Source organism: Oncorhynchus keta, chromosome 21, assembly GCF_023373465.1.
Source record: "Oncorhynchus keta strain PuntledgeMale-10-30-2019 chromosome 21, Oket_V2, whole genome shotgun sequence".
In the NCBI taxonomy this organism is placed as follows: domain Eukaryota; kingdom Metazoa; phylum Chordata; class Actinopteri; order Salmoniformes; family Salmonidae; genus Oncorhynchus; species Oncorhynchus keta.
Window position 1 is genome coordinate 28,893,114 of NC_068441.1, and position 24,522 is coordinate 28,917,635.

Below are 24,522 nucleotides of genomic sequence, written 5' to 3' on the forward strand. Positions count from 1 at the left end.
TTGTAAATGACAATTTTTGCTGGAAACGGCTGATTTTTTATGGAATATCTACGTAGGCGTGCAGAGGCCCATTATCACTCCTGTGTTCCAATGGCACATTGTGTTAGCTAATCCAAGTTTATCATTTTAAAACAGCTAATTGATCATTACAAACCCTTTTGGAATTATGTTAGCATAGCTAGTAGTACCTGCAAAACACCAGTCTCAACGTCAACAGTGAAGAGGTGACTCCAGGATGCTGGCCTTCTAGGCAGAGTACCTCTGTCCAGTGTCTGTTCTTTTGCCCATCTTAATCTTTTATTTTTATTGGCCAGTCTGAGATATGGCTTTTTCTTTGCAACTCTGCCTAGAAGGCCAGCATCCCGGAGTTGGTTTTCTAATGTTCAATTAGCCTTTTAAAATGATAAACTTGGATTAGCTAACACAACATGCCATTGGAACACAGGTGTGATGGTTGCTGATAATGGGCCTCTGTACGCATATGTAGATATTCCATTTAAAAAATAAAACATCTGCTGTTTCCAGCTACAATAGTCATTTACAAAAGTAACAATGTCTACACTGTATTTCTGATCAATTTGCTGTCATTTTAATGGACTTTTTAAAATATATTTTTTAATGAGGACATTTCTGAGTGACCCAAAACTTTTGAACGGTAGTGTATGTCTGGAGGTTAGACACAGGGAATTACCTGGTAAAACAGATCATTACATAGTGAGAAATAAATCACAATGACTGGAGCACAGGACTTTCTTAGCATTTACCCCACTTGGATATCATCTCAAAGGGGACAAAATAGTATAGTATAGGCTAGTATTCTTTTTAGTAGGCTGTAATAGAGTGTACATATAGTATAGGATAGTAGTCATGAATTTAGTATAACAACATAATATTGCAACGGGATGTACTGTCATTTTTTTTTTAATGGACTAAGATGGTTAGTTTTGGTTAGTTTTCAAAATAAGATAAGGACCACGCGGACATTGGCTGCCCCAATGAGAGCGCGGGTACTCGGAGGCGAGAGCAATATAATGCCATGACATCACATTTCCTGACTACGGCTTCCAAATGCGAAAAGATCTCGGAGAGTGACTTTTTTCAAGCTTGCTCCGTCCGAGGAAAATAATGAATGCAGCTTATTTCATAAGCAATACGGATTCTCTCTTGACTTAAATATGAATTTTAAGACGTGCCCTATTTAACGTTGGTTCTACATTACTGTCCGTGTCTCTCCCTATGCACCATTTTTCTAGGTAAGTGAATGTTATTTTCACCACCGTGTACCGATGTGCTGTTTAGAAAAATACTTGCGAGTACGGTCGTGGGACAAACCTTAGACTGGGTATTTAATGTAATGAACGTTGCAAACAATGGTGTGCAAACAGGTTTGTAGTAGGCTACCGATACTCCCATGTACTTGGCGGTGCCTGTCGTACGCGGTGGCAATATGTAAACACAATGAACCGTTAACTGTTAATATGTGACGTTCATGTCGCTGCATTAATTTAAACGTGAGCATGAAACCGGTTAGTCAGCGAACACTAATTATCGCGCCCAGACGGTCATCACGATATTATACCAAATTAAAATCTTGCTATGTATTGGACATCACCTAATATTTGTTTCAATAACAAAAGACCTATTCAATACCTAAACATGTAGCATTTGCTATAGCCTAAGTGCATGTAAGTGCCAGCATGGATAGGATACTGGCTGTCATTAGTAATAAGTCGTTTGCTGTTTTTTTTTCTTCTTATTTTTGGAACATGATACAAACGTGATCATTTTCTGAGGCTATATAACATGAAGGACTACATGGGTGGCTGTTAGTCTAGGTGTTAGAGCGTTGGGCCAGTAACAGAAAGGTTGCTAGAAATCGAATCCGGAGCTGACAAGGTAAACATCTGTCGTTCTGCCCCTGAACAAGGCAGTTGAGCCACTGTTCCTAGGCCGTCATTGTAAATTAGAATTTGTTCTTAACTGACTTGCCTAGTTAAATAAATAAAAATATATAGGGCACAACATCTGCTCAAACTACCAGCCTTGATTCTCTACGGTTAGTACTCTAAGGCATGCCACATTTTACAAGTGTATCTGCCTTTACTTACACAGCTACATTCTTACACTGAACAAAAATATCAATACAACATGTGAAGTGTTGGTCCCGTGTTTCATCAGCTGAAATAAAAGATCCCAGAAATGTTCCAATACGCTCAAAGTTTATTTCTCTCAAATTTTTGTTCACAAGTTTGTTTACATCCCTGTTAGTGAGCGTTTCTCCTTTTCCAAGATAATCCATGCACCTGACAGGTGTGGAATATCAAGAAGATGATTAAAAGACATGATCATTACACAGGTGCACCTTGTGTGGGGGACAAAAAGTACAAATGTTTGGTTTTGTCACACAATGTCACAGATGACAAGTTAGGGAGCGTGCACTTGACATCCTGAATGCAGGAATGTCCACCGGAGCTGTTGTCAGATAATTTTGTATTAATTTCTCTACCATAAGCCGCCTCCCACCGTCATTTTAGAGAATTTAGCAGTACGTCCAACCTGCCTCTCAATCGCAGATCAGGTGTAACCATGCCTGCTCAGGACCTCTACATCTGGCTTCTTCACCTGCGGGATCATCTGAGACCAGCCACCCGGACAGCTGATGAAACTGTGGGTTTGGACAACCTGAAGAATTTCTGCACAAACGTCAGAAACCGTCTCAGGGAAGCTCATCTGCGTGCTTCTTGTCTTCACCAGGGTCTTGACCTGACTGCAATTTGGCGTCATAACCGACTTCATTGGGCAAATGCTCACCTTCTATGGTAGAGGTCGACCGATTTTATGATTTTTCAACGCCGATAACGATTATTGGAGGACCAAAAAAAGCAGAAAGTGATTAATCGGCAGATTTTTATATATATTTGTAGTAATGACAATTACAACAATACTGAACACTTATTTTAACCTGTTACTCCTACCCCCTACTTTTTCGAACATTCTGTTAAAAATCGCAACATTTCAGTGCCCTGCTACTCATGCCAGGAATATAGTATATGCATATGATTAGTATGTGTGGATAGAAAACACTCAGACGTTTATAAAACTGGTAAATCACAGCTGTGACTATAACAGAACGTGCGTTTCATCGAAAAGTGCAGGAAAATCTGATCACTGAAAATGGGAAAATATATCCATGCGCCACTTCAATCAATTGTTAAACGTGAACCACATTAAATGGGGCCGAGGTTGCAATACCTACAGCTTCCACACGATGTCAACAGTCTTGTCATTTGCCTACGATTTGTTACTTGGTCAAACAGACACAAGGCAGCGCAGTTCTTCCGGTCTCCGACAGGATATTTTGGTTGCGATTTACCCGGACATTATTTCCAGACGTACAGCTATAGAATATACATCGCCTCGTGATCAATTTGATCGCTTATTAACGTTTACTAATACCTAAAGTTGCATTACAAAAGTATTTCGAAGTGTTTTGTGAAAGTTTATCGTCAACTTTCTTAATTAAAAAAAATGACGTTACGTTATAAAACACAATTTTTTTTCGTTGATCACACAGTCTTCATAGATCGATATCTAGGCTATATATGGACCAATTTAATTGAAAAAAAGACCCAATAGTGATGTTTATGGGACATCTAGTAGTGCCAACAAAGAAGATGGTCAAAGGTAATGAATGTTTTATATTTTATTTGTGCGTTTTGTGTAGCGCCGACTTTGCTAATTATTTTGTTTACGTCCCCTGCGGGTCTTTTGGGGTGTTACATGCTATCAGATAATAGCTTCTCATGCTTTCGCCGAAAAGCATTTTAAAAATCTGACTTGTTGCCTGGATTCACAACGAGTGTAGCTTTAATTCAATACCCTGCATGTGTATTTTAATGAACGTTTGAGTTTTAACGAGTGCTATTAGCATTTAGCGTAGCGCATTTGCATTTCCAGATGGGACGCCTGCGTGTCAGGTAGGAGCAAGAGGTTAACTTAATATAATATATAAATAAAATATATTTAGTCTCAAATAAATAATGAAATATGTTGAATTTGGTTTAAATAATGCAAAAACAGTGTTGGAGAAGAAAGTAAAAAAAAAAAAAAAAAAAAGCTCCTTGCTCAGAACATGAGAACATATGAAAGCTGGTGGTAGTTATTATAGGACTATTTCTCTCTATACCATTTGTATTTCATATACCTTTGACTATTGGATGTTCTAATAGGTACTTTGGTATTGCCAGCCTAATCTTGGGAGTTGATAGGCTTGAAGTCATTAACAGTGTAATGCTTGAAGCACAGCGAGGAGTTGCTGGCAAATGCAGGAAAGTGCTGTTTGAATGAATGCTAGCCTGCTGCTGCCTACCACCGCTCAGCCAGATTGCTCTATCAAATCATAGACTTAATTATAATAACACACAGAAATACGAGCCTTAGGTCATTAATATGGTCAAATCCGAAAACTGTCATTTCGAAAACAAAACGTTTATTCATTCAGTGAAATACGGAACTTCAATGTTTTGTCATTATGTACAATTCTGGCAAATTAATTATGTTCTTTGTTAGGAAGAAATGGTCTTCACACAGTTTGCAACGAGCCAGGAGGCCCAAACTGCTGCATATTCCCTGACTCTGCTTGCACAGACCGCAAGAGAAGTGACACAATTACCCTAGTTAAAATAAATTAATGTTAACAGGCAATATTAACTAAATATGCAGGTTTAAAAATATATACTTGTGTATTGATTTTAAGAAAGGCATTGATGTTTATGGTTAGGTACATATTGGTGCAAAGCCAGTGCTTTTTTCCCCGCAAATGTGCTTGCTAAATCACCCGTTTGGCGAAGTAGGCTGTGATTCAATGATAAATTAACAGACACCGCATCGATTATATGCAACGCAGGACAAGCTAGAAAAAATAGTAATATCCTCAACCATGTGTAGTTAACTAGTGATTATGTTAAGATAAGTTTAATGCTAGCTAGCACCTTACCATGGCACCTTGCTGCACTTGCATTACAGGCCTGCCACGCAGTCTCCTCGTAGAGTGCAATGTAAACGGCCATAATTGGTGTCCAAAAATGCAGATTACCGATTTTTAAATCTGTCGACCTCTATTCTATGGCCACTGGCAGGCTGGAGAAGTGTGCTCTTGACGGATGAAGGCCGGTTTCAACTGCACCAGGCAGACGGCGTAGTGTGGGCGAGCGGTTTTCTGATGTCAACATTGTGAACGGAGTGCCCATGGTGGGGGTATGGGCAGGCATAAGCAGGCATAAGCTATGGTCAATGAACACAATTGCATTTTATCAATGGCAATTTGAATGCACAGATGCTGTGATGAGATCTTGAAGCCCATTATTGTGCCATTCATCCGCCACCGTTCCCTCATGTTTCAGGATAAAGCACGGCCCCATGTCGCAAGGAGATCCTGATGATGTACACAATTCCTGAAAGCTGAAAATGGAAAATGGCCCAGTTCTTCCAAGTCCTGCATACTCACCGGAAATGTCACCCATTGAGCATGATTAGGAACCTCTTGATCGACGGGTACGAAAGCATGTTCCAGTTCTCGCCAATATTCAGCAACTTTGCGCAGACATTGAGTGGGACAACATTCCACAGGCCACAATCAACAGTCTGATCAACTCTATGCGATGTGTTACGCTGTATGAGGCAAATGGTGGTCACACCAGATACTGGCTGGCTTTCTGATCCACGCCCCTAACTTAAAAAAAAAAGATCTGTATTCCCAGTCATGTGAAATCCATAGATTAGGGCCTAGTTAATTTATTTAAATTGACTGACTGACTTATCTGAAATGCAATTCAGTAAAATCTTTGGAATTGTTGCGTTTATATTTTTGTTCAGTATAGAAAAAGGTTCTATCTATAACCAAAAAGGGTTCTTTGGTTGTCCCCATAGGATTACCCTTTGAATAACCCCTTTTGGTTCCAGGTAGATCCTTTTGGGTTACACCTGACAGGTGTGGCATATCAAGAAGCTGATTAAAACCTGTTGTGACTAGGGGGCAGTATTTTCAGGACAAGATGCTAGAATATGCATATAATTGACAGCTTAGGATATAAAACACTCTAAAGTTTCCAAAACTGTAAAAATATTGTCTGAGTATAACAGAACTGATATTGCAGGCGAAAGCCTGAGAAAAATCCAATCCGGAAGTGACTCATGTTTTGAAAGCTCTGCGTTCCGATGCGTCCCTATTGAGCAGTGAATGAGCTATCAACCAGATGACTTTTTCTACGTATTCCCCAAGGTGTCTACAGCATTGTGACATAGTTTTACGCCTTTATGCTGAAGAATACCCGTAAGTGGCTACATTGTGTAAGTGGTCACCTGATGGCTCTGAGTGATTCTCGCGTAAAATAGAGGTAAATACATTTTCCTTTCGCTCCTACTGAAAAACCAATTGTCCCGGTGGATATATTAAAGAATAGATATTTGAAAAAGACCTTGAGGATTGATTATAAACAACGTTTGCCATGTTTCTGTCGACATTATGGAGCTAATTTCGGCGTTGTCGTGACCGCAATTTCCGGTCAATTTCTCAGCCAAGCGTGAAGAACAAACGGAGCTATTTCGCCTACAAGAATTATATTTTTGGAAAAAAGGAACATTTGCTATCTAACTGGGAGTCTCGTGAGTGAAAACATCCGAAGCTCATCAAATGTAAACTATTTAAATGGATTGCTTTTCTGATTTTCGTGATCAAGTTTCCTGCTGCTAGCTGAACATAATGCTATGCTAGGCTATCGATAAACTTACACAAATGCTTGTCTTGCTTTGGCTGTAAAGCATATTTTGAAAATCTGAGATGACAGGGTGATTAACAAAAGGTAAGCTAAGCTGTGTTTCAATATATTTCACTTGTGATTTTCATGAATAGGAATATTTTCTAGTAATATTTATGTCCGTTGCGTTATGCTAATTAGTGTCAGTCGATGATTACGCTCCCAGATCCGGGATGGGTGGTATCAAGAGGTTTTAAACATGATCATTACACAGGTGCACCTTGTGCAGGGGACAATAAAAGGCCACTCTAAAATATGCAGTTTTGTCACACAACACAATTCCATATGTCTCATTTCTACAGAGAATCCAAAAGAGTTCATTGCGACAGCTGCAGAAGCCTTTTTTTCTAAGAGGGTCATTTCCATGTAAAAGGACACATGATCACCAACATTTTGAAGATCAAACATATGTATAATCTTAATTTGAACTAGTTTGCTACATCAGGAAAATAATTCTGCAGCAACAGGAAATGGCAATTATGTACACTAAAGCATATCAGAATCAATCGATATTTGCTAAAAATGCCAACATCGGCCCGATGTCTAGTTTTACACCAATGTGCAAAACCGATGTCAAAGCTGACGTGCATACCTATATGACGTAATTTCAAAAAACTTTAGGTATTATTAAACGTTAATAAGCGATCAAATTGATCACGAGGCGAAGTATATTCTTTAGCTGTCCGTCTGGAAATAATGTCCGTCTATTTCTCAACCAAAATATCCGGTCGGAGACCGGAAGAAATGGGCTGTCTCTTGTTCGTTTGACCAAGAAACAAATCCTAGGCAAATTACAAGACTGTTGACATTGTGTGGAAGCTGTAGGTACTGCAACCTCAGCCATATTTAATGTCTTTCACCCATAACAATGGGTTGAAGCAGCAGATGGATATATTTTTCCACTTTCAGTGATCAGATTTTCCTGCACTTTTCAATGAAACGCACGTTATGTTAAAGCCACAGCCGTGATTTAACCCATTTTATAAACGACTGAGTGTTTTCTATCCACACATACTAATCATATGCATATACTATATTCCTGGCATGAGTAGCAGGGCGCTGAAATGTTGCGCGATTTTTTTTTAACAGAATGTTCGAAAAAGTAGAGGGTAGACTGAAGAGGTTAAGACAATTTGGCAGTACTTCCAACCGGCCTCACAACTGCAGACCAAGTGGATGGCGTCTTGTGGGCGAGTGGTTTGATGATGTCAACATTGTGAACAGAGTACCCCATGGTGGCGGTGGGATTATGGTATGGGCAGGTATAATCTACGGACAACGAACACAATTGCATTTTTTTGCCGGCAACTTTTTTTTTTCAATGAGTCTTACACGAAGAATATACTGTTGGACCCGGGTCAGGCCCAAATCCCTGTCATTCGCACGAAGAACTTACAGTGATACAGAGGGAGCAGAGCCAGGTGCCTGGTGAGAATTCATTGTTGAGTGGGTAACCCGCCTCTACCATTCGTTCTATTTGCCAAAGTGCAATCACTGGAGAATGAACTGGATGAGCTCCGTTTAAGACTATCCTACTAACGGGACATTCATTTTTTTATTTAATTTTACCTTTATTTAACCAGGCAAGTCAGTTAACATATTCTTATTTTCAATGACGGCCTGGGAACAGTCTGTTAACTGCCTGTTCAGGGGCAGAACGACAGATTTGTACCTTGTCAGCTCGGGGGTTTGAACTCGCAACCTTCCGGTTACTAGTCCAACGCTCTAACCACCAGGCTACGCTGCCGCCCCATTAAAACCGTAATATGGTAAACTAAAGCAGAAAGTGTCAGACTCACTCAATACGGAAGTGTCAGATGACGTGGATGCTACACTACCGGACTGTTTTGCTATTACAGACTGGAATATGGTCTGGGATTCATCCAATTTGTATTGAGAAGTAAACCAAATCAAATGTATTTATATAGCCCTTCGTACATCAGCTGATATCTCAAAGTGCTGTACAGAAACCCAGCCTAAAACCCCAAACAGCAAGCAATGCAGGTGTAGAAGCACGGTGGCTAGGAAAAACTCCCTAGAAAGGCCAAAACCTAGAGAGGAACCAGGAACCAGGCTATGTGGGGTGGCCAGTCCTCTTCTGGCTGTGCCGGGTGGAGATTATAACAGAACATGGCCAAGATGTTCAAATGTTCATAAATGACCAGCATGGTCAAATAATAATCACAGGAAGAACAGTTGAAACTGGAGCAGCAGCACGGCCAGGTGGACTGGGGACCGCAAGGAGTCATCATGTCAGGTAGTCCTGAGGCATGGTCCTAGGGCTCAGGTCCTCAGAGAGCGCGAGAATTAGACAGAGCATACTTAAATTCACACAGGACACCGGATAGGACTGGAGAAGTACCCCGACACAAACTACTGCAGCATAAATACTGGAGGCTGAGACCGGAGGGGTCAGGAGACACTGTGGCCCCATCCGATGACATCAAACCACCTCAGTCACTGGCGTCATCAATGAGTACATCGACAATGTCGTCCCCAGAGGGACCGTACGTACATATCCCAACCAGAATCCATGGATTATACAGGCAACATCTGCACCGAGCTAAAGGCTGGTGCTGCCGCTTTCAAGGAATAGGACTCTAATCCGGATGCTCATAAGAACTCCTGCTATATGCCCTCTGACAAACCATCAAACAGGCAAAGCGTCAACACAAGACTACACCGGTTCTGATGCTCATCGGATGTGGCAGGGCTTGCAAACTATTGGACTACAAAGGGAGACCCAGCCATGTGCTGCCCAGAGACGCAACATTTACATTTAAGTCATTTAGCAGACGCTCTTATCCAGAGCGACTTACAAATTGGCAAGCCTACCAGATGGGCGAAATGCCTTTTTTACGCTTGTTTCGAGCAACACTGAAGCATGCATGAGAGCACCAGCTGGTCCAGACGACTGTGATCACGCTCTCTGTAGCCGACGTGAGCAAGACCTTTTTAAACAGGTCAACCTTCACAAGGCCGTGGGGCCAGACAAATAATTACCAGGACGAGTACTCAAAGCATGCTTGGACCAACTGGCAAGTGTCTTCACTGACATTTTAGAAATCTCCCTGACAGTCTAATACATACATGTTTCAAGCAGACACCCATAGTCCCTGTGCCCAAGAACACAAAGATAACCTTCCTAAATGACTACCGTCCCGTAGCACTCATGAAGTGCTTTGAAACGCTGGTCATGGTTCACATCAACACCAATACCCGGAAACTCTAGACCCACTCCAATTCGCATTCCCGCCCCAACAGAATGCTGGTAATTGACTACAGCTCAGCGTTCAACACCATTGTGCCCACTAAGCTCATCTCTACGCTAAGGGCCCTGGGACTAAACACCTCCCTCTGCAACTGGATCATGGACTTCCTGACAGGCCACCCTCCAGGTGTAAAGGGTAGGCAACACATCTGCCACACTGATCCTCAACACTGGGGCCCTTCGGGGTGTGTGCTTAGTCACCTCCTGTACTCCCTGTTCATTCATGATTGCATAGCCAAGCACGACTCCAACACATTAAGTTTGCTGACGACACAATGGTGGTAGATCTGATCACTAACAATGATGAGACAGCCTATAGGGAGGAGGTCCGAGACCTGGCAGTGTGGTGCCAGGACCGCAATCTGTCCCTCAACGTGAGCAAGACAGAGGAGCTGATCATGGACTACAGGAAAAGGAGGGCCGAATTACCCCCTCCCATTCTCATCGACAGGGCTGTAGTGGAGTGGGTTGAGAGCTTCAAGTTCCTTGGTGTCCACGTCACCAACAAACTATCATGGTACAAACACACCAAGGCAGTCGTGAAGAGGGTACGACAATGCCTATTCCCCCTCAGGAGACTGAAAAGATTTGGCATGGGTCCCCAGATCCTCAAAAAGAGGATTGTGCGTGCGGCCCAGTACATCACTGGGGCCAAGCTTCCTGCCACCCAGGACCTCTATTCTAGGTGGTGTCGGAGGAAAGCCTAAAAAATTGTCAGACTCCAGTCACCCAAGTCCTAGACTGTTCTCTCTGCTACCGCATGGCAAGCGGTACTGGCGTACCAAGTCCAAAGGCTCCTTAACAGTTTCTATCCCCAAGCCATAAGACTGCTGAACAATTAACAAATGGCCACCCTGACTATTTGTATTGACTATGCATAGTCACTTTACCCCTACCTACATGTATCAATTACATCAATTACAATTACACATTGGCTCGGTACTGGTACCCCCTGTATATACAGTGCATTTGGGAAGTATTCATACCCCTTCACTTTTTTGCTACAGCTTTATTCTAAAATGGATTTTAAAAAGAACTCAATATATGGGGTATTCTGTGTAATGAGAAAGTGAAAACAGAATTTGTAGAAAGTTTTGCAAATGTATTAAAATAAACTGTCACATTTTACTTAAGTATTCAGACCTTTTGCTATGAGACTCAATGGAGTTCAGGTGCATCCTGTTTCCATTGTTTCTCCAACTGGATTTGAGTCCACCAAGACACACACCTGTCTATACAAGGTCCCACAGTTGGCAGTGCATGTCACAGCAACAACAACAACAGGCCTTGAGGTCGGAGGAATTGTCCGTAGAGCTCTGAGACAGGATTGTGTAGAAGCACAGATCTGGAGAAGGATACCAAACAATTTCTGCATCATAGGTCCCCAAGAACACAGTGGCCTATCATTCTTCAATGGAAGAAGTTTGGAATCACCAATACTGTTGCTAGAGCTGGCCACCCGGCCAAACTGCGCAATCGGGAGAGAAGGGCCTTGGTCATTGAGGTGACCAAGAACCTGATGGTCAGTCTGCAGAGCTCCTCTGTGGAGATGGTATTAAGATGATGGTACAGTAAGTACAAATGTAATTTTATTCAACATTCCAGCATGTAGAAGACTATTTCCACTTTACATTTAGTTGGATTGGTGTAGTCCTTTCTCTATTTGATCAAAAGCGGAGTAACTCAATTGGTGATCTTGTGCTTGCATACATTATACCTATATTGATATAAGAAGTTCATAAATGTATTTACTTTGATATTTGTGCCGCTGATTAACTAAGTTATACTTTTTTCCCCTGAGTTGGCGTGCAACTACATTTCATAGACACTTTTAGAGTCGCTAAGAGTGATTTACGTCTTGGTTTCATTAGTTCAACGAGAGGGCGTAGAGAGGAATTACAATGTCCAAAAGTAATCCTTCTAGTCATGTAGTTACAGTAACTCAACCAGGGTTTCCGTTAGCTGGTAATAGCTGTCTTTTATCAGATTAAAATAGAAAAGCCAATTTTTAAATAAAATTTGGTGCCAGCCAATTGTCCAGGAGAAGAAAATCCCATTGCGAAATAATGCCTTTTAGCCTATTAATTGATGGGAATACTTTGTCATGTAGTGTATGTGGACACCTGCTCGCCGAACATCTCATTCCAAAATCATGACAATTAATATGGAGTTGATCCGTCCTTTGCTGCTATAACAGGCCTCCACTCTTCTGGGAAGGTTTTCCACTAGATGTTGGAACATTGTGGGGACTTCCATTTAGCAACAAGCATTCGTGAGGTCAAGCACTGATGTTGGGTGATTAGGCCTGGCTTGCAGTCTGCGTTCCAGTTCTTCCCGAAGGTGTTTGACGGGGTTGAGGTCAGGGCTGTGTAGACAAGTCAAGTTCTTCCACACCGATCTCGACAAACCATTTTTGTATGGACCTCGCTTTGTGCACAGGGGCATTGTCATGTTGTAACAGGAAAGAGCCTTCCCCAAACTGTTTCCACAAAGTTGGAAGCACATAATTGATTAGAATGTAATTGTATGCTGTAGCGTTAAGATTTCCCTTCACTGGAACTAAATCAAATCAAATCAAATTTATTTATATAGCCCTTCGTACATCAGCTGATATCTCAAAGTGCTATACAGAAACCCAGCCTAAAACCCCAAACAGCAAGCAATGAAGGTGTAGAAGCACGGTGGCTAGGAACTCCCTAGAATGGCCAAAACCTAGGAAGAAACCTAGAGAGGAACCAGGCTATGTGGGGTGGCCAGTCCTCTTCTGGCTGTGCCGGGTGGAGATTATAACAGAACATGGCCAAGATGTTCAAATGTTCATAAATGACCAGCATGGTCGAATAATAGTAAGGCAGAACAGTTGAAACTGGAGCAGCAGCATGGCCAGGTGGACTGGGGACAGCAAGGAGTCATCATGTCAGGTAGTCCTGGGGCATGGTCCTAGGGCTCAGGTCCTCCGAGAGAGAGAAAGAAGGAGAGAATTAGAGAACGCACACTTAGATTCACACAGGACACCGAATAGGACAGGAGAAGTACTCCTGATATAACAAACTGACCCTAGCCCCCCGACACAAACTACTGCAGCATAAATACTGGAGGCTGAGACAGGAGGGGACAGGAGACACTGTGGCCGAGGTCCTTCACAGTTTTATTTGAGACGACTGTACAACCATTAAGATTAATTGTCAGATTCAACAGAAGATCTCTTTGTTTCTTGGGACCTAGAACAAGCATCTCTGTTTTGTCCGAGTTTAATAGTAGAAAGTTTGCAGCCATCCACTTCCTTATGTCTGAAACGCATGCTTCTAGCGAGGGCAATTTTGGGGCTTCACCATGTTTCATTGAAATGTACAGCTGTGTGTCATCCGCATAGCAGTGTAAGTTAACATTATGTTTTCGAATAACATCCCCAAGAGGTAAAATGTATAGTGAAAACAATAGTGGTCCTAAAACGGAACCTTGAGGAACACCGAAATTTACAGTTGATTTGTCAGAGGACAAACCATTCACAGAGACAAACTGATATCTTTCCGACAGATAAGATCTAAACCAGGCCAGAACATGTCCGTGTAGACCAATTTGGGTTTCCAATCTCTCCAAAAGAATGTGGTGATCGATGGTATCAAAAGCAGCACTAAGGTCTAGGAGCACGAGGACAGATGCAGAGCCTCGGTCCGATGCCATTAAAATGTAATTTACCACCTTCACAAGTGCCGTCTCAGTGCTATGATGGGGTCTAAAACCAGACTGAAGCATTTCGTATACATTGTTTATCTTCAGGAAAGCAGTGAGTTGCTGCGCAACAGCCTTCTCTAAAATTTGAGAGGAATGGAAGATTCGATATAGGCCGATAGTGCCTGAACCATGAAACAGCCTCAGACCATTATTCCTCCTCCACCAAACTTTATAGTTGGCACTATGCATTGGGGCAGGTAGCGTTTTCCTGGCATCTGCCAAAGCCAGATTCGTCTGTCGGATTGCCAGATGGTGAAGCGTGATTCATCACTACAGAGAACGCGTTTCCCCTAGTCCAGTCTAATTGCAGCGAGCTTTACACTACTCCAGCCAACGCTTTCATAATTCTCCTAACGAACAGTTCTTGTGCTGACATTGCTTCTAGAGGCAGTTTGGAACTCGGTAGTGAGTTGCAACCGAGGGCAGATTATTTTTTACCCCCTACGCACTTCAGTGGTCCTGTTCTGAGCTTGTGTGGTGTACCACTTCGCAGCTGAACCGTTGTTGCTCCGACGTTTCTACTTCACAATAACACTTGCAGTTGACCGGTGCAGCTCTAGCAGGGCAGAAATTTGATGAACTGACTTGTTGGAAAGGTGGTATCTTATGACTGTGCCACGTTGAAAGTCACTGAGCTCTTCAGTAAAGCTGTTCTCTGCCAATGTTTGTCTATGGAGATTGCATGGCGGTGTGCTCAATTTTATACACCCATCAGCAACAGGTGTGACAAATACTTTTGTGTGTATACACTGCTCAAAAAATTAAAGGGAACACTTAAACAACACAATGTAACTTCAAGTCAATCACACTTCTGTGAAATCAAACTGTCCACTTTGGAAGCAACACTGATTGACAATAAATGTCACATGCTGTTGTGTAAATGGAATAGACAACAGGTGGAAATTATAGGCAATTAGCAAGACACCCCCAATAAAGGAATGGTTCTGCAGGTGGGGACCACAGGCCACTTCTCAGTTCCTATGCTTCCTGGCTGATGTTTTGGTCACTTTTGAATGCTGGCGGTGCTTTCACTGTAGTGGTAGCATGAGACTGAGTCTACAACTCACACAAGTGGCTCAGGTAATGCAGCTCATCCAGGATGGCACATCAATGTGAGCTGTGGCAAGAAGGTTTGCTGTGTCTGTCAGCGTAGTGTCCAGAGCATGGAGGCGCTACCAGGAGACAGGCCAGTATATCAGGAGATGTGGAGGAGGCCGTAGGAGGGCAACAACCCAGCAGCAGGACCGCTACCTCCGCCTTTGCAAGGAGGAGCACTGCCAGAGCTCTGCAAAATGACCTCCAGCAGGCCACAAATGTGCATGTGTCTGCTCAAACGGTCAGAAACAGACTCCATGAGGGCCCGACGTCCACAGGTGGGGGTTGTGCTTACAGCCCAACACCTTGCAGGATGTTTTTCATTTACCAGAGAACACCAAGATTGGCAAATTCGCCACTGGCGCCCTGTGCTCTTCACAGACGAAAGCAGGTTCACACTGAGCACATGTGACAGACGTGACAGTCTGGAGATGCCGTGGAGAACGTTCTGCTGCCTGCAACATCCTCCAGCATGACCGGTTTGGCGGTGGGTCAGTCATGGTGTGGGGTGGCATTTCTTTAGGCGGCCGCACAGCCCTCTATGTGCTCGCCAGAGGTAGCCTGACTGCCATTAGGTACCGAGATGAGATCCTCAGACCCCTTGTGAGACCATATGCTGGTGTGGTTGGCCCTGGGTTCCTCCTAATGCAAGACAATGCTAGACCTCATGTGGCTGGAGTGTGTCAGCAGTTCCTGCAAGAGGAAGGCATTGATGCTATGGACTGGCCCGCCCGTTTGTTCCCCAGACCTGAATCCAATTGAGCACATCTGGGACATCATGTCTTGCTCCATCCACCAATGCCACGTTGCACCACAGACTGTCCAGGAGTTGGCGGATGCTTTAGTCCAGGTCTGGGAGGAAATCCCTCAGGAGACCATCCGCCACCTCATCAGGAGCATGCCCAGGCATTGTAGGGAGGTCATACAGGCACGTGGAGGCAACACACACTACTGAGCCTCATTTTGACTTGTTTTAAGGACATTACATCAAAGTTGGATCAGCCTGTAGTGTGGTTTTCCACTTTAATTTTGAGTGTGACTCCAAATCCAGACCTCCATGGGTTGATAAATGTGATTTACATTGATAATTTTTGTGATTTTGTTGTCAGCACATTCAACTATTTAAAGAAAAAAGTATTGAATAAGAATATTTCATTCATTCAGATCTAGGATGTGTTATTTTAGTGTTCCCTTTATTTTTTTGAGAAATATAGACAGGCACACAGACTATGGTTGTTCTCATACAAACAGACCCTCACTCACAATTACTAGTTAACGTGTACTTTACCCATTTCATTACATCTTTATATATTGCAAATAAAATGTAAAAACAATCACAAATAATGTTATGTAAATTTCAAACAACTGCATTAGCATGAGAGCAACTTACCAGTCCAAAACAATGTCCTCTCCGTTAAAAAAATATGCCTCAGTTTCAGAGGCTTCAAAAAGAGTCTTAAAAAAATTCACAATGAATTTCCTCAATTGTTTCCACATTCGTACATCTAGTCCTAGAATTAGCTTTCCTTGACTTATTCGCCATGATGTTGGATAAATAAACAGCTGAAGATGCAAGTCACCGAAATACTGCTGTGCGTAATAAGCTTTGCTCCTTCACGGTTGAATTGGCAATGGTGAAAGAGCGGTCCTTACGCCAGCGTTCAATGGAAAGGTTTGTCTTACAAAAAGAATCATGGGATATTGCCGTTTACCTCTGCTCATTGGCTATCTACCCAGCTATATTTCAAGACTATCAGTGGTCATTGGGTTAAAATACAGTCAATCAACGAGACAGTGGTCATTTAATCGGTGCACAATGGGCTCTTGGGCTCTTCCAATGGGCTCTTCCAATCGGTTTATCCGGGTCAATACGTCCTGCAAAATGACCCATCAGGTTTGGTTGTGTTTACAAACAGTTGATTGCAAGGAAACCAAACATGACTGGATAAAGTCAGGGAAAGTCTGTCTATTTTACGTTGGATGTTACTTCAGAAATTGAATGACACGAAATTCAACGAGATAAGCGTTCACAATGTTTTGTGTTAGGCTATAAAAAATGGATTTAACCGATTTTTAACCTTGGGATTGCAACCAGAGCAAGATCTTCAAAGGTAAACTTTATTTCAATGCAATCTGTGATTTTGTTACGCAAGTGCTGGTTGAATAAGTAGTTTGATATGGGGTTCTGTGCTCAGATAATCGCAGCGTATTCTTTCGCAATAAATAATTTTTTAAAATCTGACAATGCAGTTGGATTGGCAAGATTCTAGGCTTTCGAACCATGTGAGACACTTGTATTTTCATGAATGTTTAATATGACTATATTTATGTAGCGATCATCGTATGTTGTCGAATTTAATCTGTGCGCAGAGGTTAAACCTGTCAAATTTCAAAAATGCTTTTACAGCGAAAGCATATCTTACAATTATTTGAGAACAGCCCAGCAGACAAATCATTACAAACAGTAACCAGCCCAAGTAGAAGTTACACAAGTCAGAAATCGAGAGAAAATTAATCACTTACCTTTTAATCTTCATATGTTTGCACTCAAGACATTTGTTCAATAGTCTCTTTTTATATCCGAAAACTTTTTTTCTTCTTCAGTTTTTCTTCAGTAATCCACAGGCTCAAACGCAGTCACAACAGGCAGACAAAAAAATCCAAATTGTATCCGTAAAGTTCATAGAAACATGTCGAACGATGTTTTTATTCAATCCTCAGGTTTTTAGCCTAAATAATCTATAATATTTCAACCGGACCATAACGTCGTCAATATAAAAGGTCAACAAGAAAGGCTCTCTGTCGTGCTCATGAAAAAGCTCTGACATGGCAGGGTCCACTCATTCAGACTGCTCTTACTCACTCATTTGTCAGAGTACAAGCCTGAAACCATTTCTAAAGACTGACATCTAGTGGAAGGCATAAGAACTGCAATTTGAGTCCTAAGTCAATGGATACTGTAATGGCATTGAATAGAAAACTACACACAACAATCCTTCTTCCTGAATGGATTTTTCTCAGGTTTTTGCCTGCCAAATCATCAATTCTGTTATACTCAAACATTATTTTAAAAGTTTTGGAAACTTTAGTGTTTTCTATACATCTATGAATTATATGCATATCTTATCTTCTGGGCCTGAGTAGAAGGCAGTTTAATTTGGGCATGCTTTTCATCCAAAATTCCAAATGCTGCCCCCTACCCTAGAGAATTTAAGTTACAATAAGTGTAAATTCAGTATTGTTGTAATTGTCATTATTATAAATAAAATAAATCGGCCGTTTTTTAATTCTTTTTTTAAAACATTTTTTTTTTTAAATCAGTATCGGCTTTTTTTGTCCTCCAATCATCGGCATTGAAAAATCATAATCGTCCGACCTCTAACCTGGACTGTAATTCTATACCATACAAAAAAGTATCCATATCTATTGTGCTCGCTGAACAGGATGTATATAAATCTTCATAACATTGAAACACACTTTCTCTTTGGAGGAGATCACCATCTTATTGTCCATCTTAATTGCTGGAATTTTTTTATTTAACCTTTTATTTAACTAAGCTAGTCAGTTAACAAATTCTTATTTTCAATGACTGCCTAGGAACAGTGGATTAACCGTGTCTGAGTCATGGCTTAGGAAGGCCACGAAAAATCCTGAATTCCATCCAACTATAACATCTTCCAACAAGATAGAACTCCGCCCCCTTCGGCAGTGCCATCTACTGCAGAGTTCTGTCATACTATCCACGTCTGTGCCCAAACAATTCAAGCTTCTACTTATAAAAATCAACCTTTCCAGAAAAGTCTCTCACCGTTGCTGCTTCTTATAGACCTCCTTCAGCCCCCAGCTGTGCCCTGGACACCATTTGTGAATTGATCGCCCCATCAACCATCTTCATAGTCTGTACGAGTTAGGTGACCTGAACTGGCACATGCTTAACTTCTTGCGGCGACCCATCCCGGATCCGGTATCGTGACTACGGCTCAAGCTCATTACCATAACGCAAAATGCAAAAAAATATTCTTAGAAAAATTTAACCTCCACACATTAACAAGTCCAATAGCTCAAATGAAAGATAAACACCTTGTTCATCTACCCAGCAAGTCAGATTTCTAAAATGTTTTATGGTGAAAACATGGCACATATTTATATTAGACCACCACCGAAACAAAGGACGAGAGGCAGCCATTTTGTCACAGAAAATATAAAATTATAAAAGCAGGATTAAAAAATAAATCATTCACTAACCTTTTGAAAATCTTCATCAGATGACAGTAATAGTACATGTTACACAATACATTTTTTCCCCTAATAATATGCCATTTATATCCATAGATCTCTGTTTACAATGACGACATTTAAAAAATGCTACTCAAATGTCCGGAGAAATGATGATGATAGCTCCGACAGATAACGTCAGATAACAAGCAATAAACATGACTAAATATACATGTTCTACATATAGTTACAAAGATACACTTCTTCTTAATGCAACCGCTGTATTACATTTATTTTTAACGTTACAGAATTCGTTCACTGGCTATACAATGAGACGGCGCTCAGATATTAGCAGTATGTCTCCTCTACGTTTGGAGTCCACAGAAACCCAAAATAACCACAAATATTCCCTTACCTTTGTTCTTCGATCAGAAGACGTAGGAGTCATACTTACCCAATACATTGTTTGGTTTCACGTTGTGTGTCTCTGTATTAGCATATGCTAACAGCTTCAGCTGAAATGCACCCAAAATGACTTCTGGTCCCGCACTCTTGCGCATCAAAACTTCAAATTTACATATTATATGTCGACTAAACTGGTCAAACTATGTGCAAAATCGAGCTTTATGATGTTTTTAACATGTAAAACAATGATCAGCGCGAACAGACAAACCGCCTTCAATTGGTGTTTCTTGGAAAAGAATGTGCCCCAAATCGGCCGCGCGCAATAGAGTGCGTGTATTTGAGAGTGACCCGAACATTTTCGCCCGCCAAACGACGAGGGCTTGCGCGATTCTCACAATGAACGCGCCATTTGAAAGCAGGCATCGCGCTGAACACATACATACTGTTTGTTCCCAGATCGGTAGCTGCCTGGGAAGGGTGGGGGCGATGACGTCAAAGTTAACCCCACTTTTCTCTTGACAAGAGAGTTTGGGAGAAAGGCTGCCCTGAGAGTTCTGCTTTACATACAGACATAATTTAAACGGTTTTAGAAACTTTAGAGTTTTCTATTCAATAATAATAATTATATGCATATATTAGCAATTTTGGGGAAAAAATATTTTCAGTTTACTATGGGCACGCACTTCCTCCAAAGGGGGCAGTATTGAGGCCTAGTCTTAAGAGGTTAACACCCCGGCCATCCTACAATCTACGCTAGATGCCCTCAATCTCACACAAATGATCAAGGAACCTACCAGGTACAACCCTAAATCCGTAACCATGGGCACCCTCTTAGATATCATCCTGACCAATTTGCCCTTGAAATACAACTCCGCTGTCTTCAACCAAGATCTCAGTGATCACTACCTCATTGCCTGTGTGGGTGATGGGTCCGCAGTCAAATGACTACCCCCTCATCAGTCAAACGCTCCCTAAAACACTTCAGTGAGCAGGCCTTTCTAATCGACCTGGCCCGGGTATACTGGAAGGGTATTGATCTCATCCCGGGATCTGAAATGGATGTTTCTTGCGTTGTGGTGCGAGTCATCCGGGATCATAATGTTGATTCCTAGACATTTTTGTGTAGTATTTTGTTGTATTATGATGTGTTAATGCTTATTGGAATGAGCTTTGGTTGGTATTCACGGCATATTCCAAAGTGTTCGGTATAGTGCCTTAGATACATGTCACCGGACAAACAAAACCACTGATGTCATTAAACAAGTGTGTTGCCTGGTAGAGTATGCCAGTGGCCTAATACGAGTGTTGGGGCTTACTGGTATTTGTGTTTTGGGAGAAAACAACTGAGTTAATGTTAAACTCTGTAGGTGTGTTGTTTGCATCTGTGACAGCTTTTTAAATTTGTAATGTTTGGTTGGCCCATTTATTGGTTGCCTTTGTTTGGTAAACTTGCCACTGAGGTGGATAGTTGGTTGTGTGCTGTGTTAGAGCGTACATTGGTTAGTTTCCAGGCCCCTGCCCAGGCTGGAACCTCTTGCTCTACTCGCTGTTGGGACATCGGTCTGAGGTGCATAGATTTGGGTAGGGTAGTGCCATTTGCTACCCGGAGCTATATCCTTTTTTTTCCCCCTGTTAGGCTTTGCAATGTGTTTCACTTTGGAATACGTTGGGCATGGTTGTTATTTTTGTGTGGTGTCCGTGGACTGAGCAGTTGTCTCGTGGCACATCTGTGGCTTGGGGGTGTGACGACCCTCCCTCTCTGTCTGCCGTATTCTCTCTTTGTTGTTTCCTTATTAGGATGCTGGTGGGTGGAGTTGGGAGGGTCGTCAGCTACATGGGAACCACCTGGGCCCAGTGTCTCCCAGGATAAATACACCACTTCCTCATTCATGGAGGAGACTTTTATAGATTTGATTGTGTTTCTTGGTGTTTTTTTTGGTTGTTTGCTTCAGCACCTTTCAACACCCTGCATTATCACATTTATGCATGCAAAACACTCACTTACACTACTGATTACACACTATTGTATATCATACTTATTTAATAAATATATATTTTGTTACTCCTTATCTCCACGTTGTCTCCCTTTTTGTTACGGGCTTTGAGCCGGTTCGTGACAAGTGGGGGCTCATCCGGGATATTTGAACTATTGGTTTGGGAGACCGTGGAGGTACGTGTTTGGTTTGCATATTTTGTTTGAGTTTGATAGGCCCAGTATTGGTTGCCTTTGTTGTTTGGTTTGTGTGCTGTGTTGGAGAGAGTATAATGGTTAGTTTCTAGGTCCTGCCTAGCCTGGAAACTCTTGTTCTACTTTCTGTTGGGACGTCAGTCTGAGGTGAGTAATCGGCTGTGTACCTCGGTGGGAGATATGGGTAGGGTAGTGGAACTTACTACCCGGAGCTATAGCCTTTTTCCCCTGATAGGCTTAGCGACGTGTTTCATTTTTTGGAATATGTTGGGCATGGTTAATGTTTGTTATTTTTGTGTGGTGTCTGTGGACTGAGCAGTTGTCTCGGGGGCACATCCGTGGCTTGGTGGAATTTGCCAGCATGCTGGGGAGTTTTCCTTGCCAGCGGGCTACAGTGTGTAAATTCCCACTGCAAATCTGCACGAAGACTAGGGTTGAGTTATTGTAGGTTTTGGGGAAGCTCTGTATCATCTCTCTTCTGTGGTGCTCAGGGTGATTGTCAATTCTCGGGTTGTGGTCTGGTGTGCTCAGCAGAGGGGAAGAGCGAGAATTTTTTGTGTGATTATGGTGTCTTATTTAGATGAGTTCATTCGCTTTCCATCGGAGTTATTGTTAGATTTAGGTACTAAAAAACAACTGTTGAAGGTCGCTGAACACTACAAGGTTGAGATTAGTGATAAACGTCTAAAGAATTCTATTAGGTTGATATTGAAGGCCAATCTGATGGAGAGTGGTATTCTTGAAGTTACCACTGGGCCAGCCTCTGCTGAGGATTTGTCGTCTCCCCATAACGTTACAATGGCCATTCCATCGGTTAGTCCTAGTAGCCTTCTTTTTGAACAGCAGAAAGAACTGCTTCTGTTACAGCTGGAGCATGATCGTGAGAAGAGAGCATGATCGTGTAAAGTATGAAAAGGAATTGGCATTTAAACAAAGATATGGAGCGTGCTAAAATCAAGTTGCAACAAGAACGTATAGAGTTGGTTAGGGAAGGAAAGATCTCAGGGGAGAGATTGTTTTGGGAAGGTGACCCAGATTTACCTAGGGGTAGTTCCGCTTTTGGTCGTGCCCCAGAGACATTTGATATTGTTGAACTTACGGTTATTGCCTCAGTTTAATGAAAGGGACCCGAGACATTCTTTTCGTTGTTTGAGCGGGTTGCTGACGTTAGGAGTTGGCCTGATTCTGACCGCACTTTAATGTTGCAGTGGGTGCTGACTGGTAAAGCGCAGGAAGCATATTCAGCTCTTAGTGTACACGGCAGTGCCAATTATGATAAAGTTAAAACCGTTGTGTTACAGATTTATGAATTGGTCCCGGAGGCTTACCGCCAACGATTTAGAACTTTAAAAAGGGATGATAAGCAGACACTTGTTGAGTTTGCTCGACAATTATCTTTACAGTTTAATCGCTGGTGTTTCGCCTCTGCAGTTGTGACTTTCCAAGGGCTGTGTGATCTGACTATGTTAGAGCAATTTAAGGACACAATTCCTGATCGTATTGCCACGTATATTAACGAACAAAGTAAAGAATGTCGCTGAAACTACGGTTTTGGCGGACGAGTATGTGTTTACTCACAAGTGTCTTTGCAGAGCCCCGTATTCGGAAAGAGTGGGGGCGTTCGGATAGATTTGGGCTTCGCTCACAGAGATACTTTGGTTCACGGGCAGAGTTCTATTCAACTAGGGTTGAGCCTGACTCCCATGGTAAAGCTGACTTTGGGCAGGAGTGTCACTACTGTCAAGGTTCAGGTCATTGGAAAAAACAAATGTCCACTTCTCGGGTCAAAGGGTGCTTACGCTAAATCTAAGCCTACCGTTAGCTGCACCTGTTCCACATCAGTTCACTCATGACTCATTTCCTCAGGCACAGGAGAATGTGAAAGTCCATATTGATCCAGACTATTTACCTTTCATTACGGAAGGTTTTGAGTCAGGAAGTAAAGACCTAGTGCCAGTGAAGGTCCTGAGAGACACAGGTACCTCTGAATCATTTGTGTTGGAGTCTGTTACCCTTTTCTGCTGAGACTGATTCGGGGAATAGTGTTCTATTAGAGGGGAATAGGTTTGAACACTCTGTCAGTTCCATTGCATAAACTGATGTTGGATTGTGCGCTGGTGAAGTTGTTGTGGGGGTGCGTCCTTCGTTGCCTATTGAGGGTATCGACGTTATCCTTGGGAATAACTTGGCTGGTGAGCGTGTATGGCCTGTCGTGTTTCCATCTCTAGTGGTTTCCACTAAGCCGTCATTGGTTAGGATTCCTGATGAGTGTACAGATTTTCCCAGAGGTATTCTCTGCTTGTGCAGTGACACGTTCTATGAGCCGTGGCGAACTGGTCACTGCGCGACTAATGATGATAATAATACAAAGTATGTCACCGTTTTCCCTGTTATCCCGTCATCTGTAACCCGCTCAGATCTAATCAATGTGCAACGGGATGAACCCACGTTGGAAGAGTTGCGTGACCAAATTGTGCCTGTAGAACAGTTGGGAGATGTTGCCCATGGCTATTTTCTCCAAGAGGATGTCCTAATGAGAAAGTGGGTGTCTCATGATAGTGGTTTTCTGGGGGAGGCAATTAGTCAGGTTGTTGTACCAGTTAAGCTTTGTGAGTTGGTGTTGGAAACTTCTCACAGCGACATTGCTGGACATATGGGGGTGAGGAAAACCTACAATCTCATATTAAGACATTTTCTTTTGGCATAGATTAAAGAGGGATGTTTCTGATTTTATCAACATTTGTCACACCTGTCAATTAACTGGTAAGCCTAAACAAGCTATTAAACCTGTACTATTG

General features: G+C 42.2%; 1 protein-coding gene across 5 annotated transcripts in view; it reads left to right on the forward strand.

Moving 5' to 3' along the window:
- The first annotated feature begins 1,048 nt into the window (after nucleotides 1-1,048).
- Nucleotides 1,049-24,522, forward strand: part of LOC118400393 (nck-associated protein 5-like) — a 109,314-nt gene continuing 85,840 nt past the window's right edge. For all 5 annotated transcript variants that reach the window (XM_035797223.2, XM_035797221.2, XM_035797226.2 and 2 more), the window contains exon 1: nucleotides 1,049-1,253. The gene's annotated coding sequence lies outside the window, so the exon portion shown is untranslated. The remainder of the gene's footprint in view (nucleotides 1,254-24,522) is intronic.